The following is a 1,806-nucleotide window of genomic DNA, read 5'->3' on the forward strand; positions in this document are numbered from 1 at the left end:
CAACACATAGACTCATGAGCTATAAGAAGCAGGAGATGACCTTGTTCGGGGCTCAATCTTTGCCGGACGCTCGCGGACGTGATTTTTGAGGCCACAGCTGTGCAGCTCCAAGCATTTTCTCTGTCCTGTAACGACCTGATCTGGAATAAACTCTGTTACTTTTTTACTCCTGTTTTTATAGTCCTTTTTTATATGGTTTTACCCAGTTTGAGTTAAGAGTAGTAAATAACTTGCTCCCAGGAAAAGAACCGGTGGGGAAACCCCGAGGCGCAACATCCCTTCAAGGGGACATAACTTCCTCATTTATCAGTGGCGTATAAAAACATATCTTCAGCTCTAATTGAGGCTCTGTTATTCACAGCTGATCAGTTAATAATTTTATATAAAAAATATATTTAGAAAAGGTGACTTCAAAGCAAACCTTGTCCAGAAGCCAAACAATGAATTCCACACCCTTAATCTCAATAAATGTGCATTTGTAGAGAAGTAGAGCGTCCAAAGCAACACATACTTCTAAAATAAGACACTCTTTAATAAGGCATAAAGTCCTCTTCATTCTATTTATTTTATCTGTGAGTGCTTCACTAAAAGTCATCCGAACTTCCTTTCTGCTTTTTTTGTGGAAATTTTGAGTTTTTCAGTTTCTACTGGAAACGGATAAAACTCTGTTCCTATTGATAAAGGAAGTCTAAAAGTCTTAACACTCATTTTCAAAAGCAATGATTAATTTAACCTTTAATAACATTTTTGCACTGAAAACATAAAAAAATGTCACCAGTAAAACCTGCCACTGACTCATTAGTCTTCACACATTTAGTTGCTGCTTTCTTTAGAACACGTCATGATCAAAGCCTCGGCAACCAAAACAAATTTCATTTTCATATCTACAGCATTTTACTGGAAGCATAGCTTATAAACCCGTGTTTCTAAATATTCCCTTCTGGAACACGAAGTCCCCAGCAGCTATTTGTTCTAGTTTTATTTTAAGTCCAGCTGGTTTTATACAGTTTAACTGGTTTCATGCAGTGGGGCTGTTGCCATCTCGGAAGTGCCAGTCAGGTAGCTGAAGACTTGTGGAAACTCCCTACCTGTCACCTGAGGGGCTGATTTTACTCACACCCAGGCAGTAATCCTGTTTCTACACACATGAAACAGTAGTCTCCATGTGTAAGTTGCTAAATATTAGCTGTACCTTGAAACTAATTGAGTTGCAATTATACAGTAATTACTGTCTTACAGTGCCAAGTTACTGGGGTTACTGTAAACTTTAATTAAGAAGAAACCTGTTTTTTTTTTTTTTTGACAAGCTTAAACTGAAATATAAACACAAAATAAGATCAGTCTATGGGAAACAGGCTATCAAAGAGGACAAAAGCTAATTTATCTGAAAGAAGAAAGGAAAAGAAGTGAAGAAGCGACTTTAGAAGAAACATTTTCCATGAAACACGGCTTAGAAATATAATAATGTGGTTAAATTGAATTGCATTCTTTGCAATACGGCTGCCAAGTAAGCACAGCTTTACCAGTGAGTATCACAATGTTCACAGGAAAATACCTGCAGCAGCATGTTGGGAGAAAAACTTTGATTAAATTTGACCTGAAGGCATAAATTTGACACATTAACCAGCCTAACTGGACTGTTAATTACCTAGAAAATATAAAAAAATGTAAATACACTAATTAGCCAGAAACGTGCCTTTTACTTGGAAGTATGAGGTACAATGTTACGAAAGAGCTCTATGAATTGATATGAAAATATTTCAATCTGAAAAACTCACAGAGAGAGAGAAAGATGCAATTAGAAGA

Source organism: Cyprinodon variegatus, unplaced genomic scaffold (genome assembly GCF_000732505.1).
Source record: "Cyprinodon variegatus isolate N-32 unplaced genomic scaffold, C_variegatus-1.0 Scaffold677, whole genome shotgun sequence".
NCBI classification, from domain to species: Eukaryota; Metazoa; Chordata; class Actinopteri; order Cyprinodontiformes; family Cyprinodontidae; genus Cyprinodon; species Cyprinodon variegatus.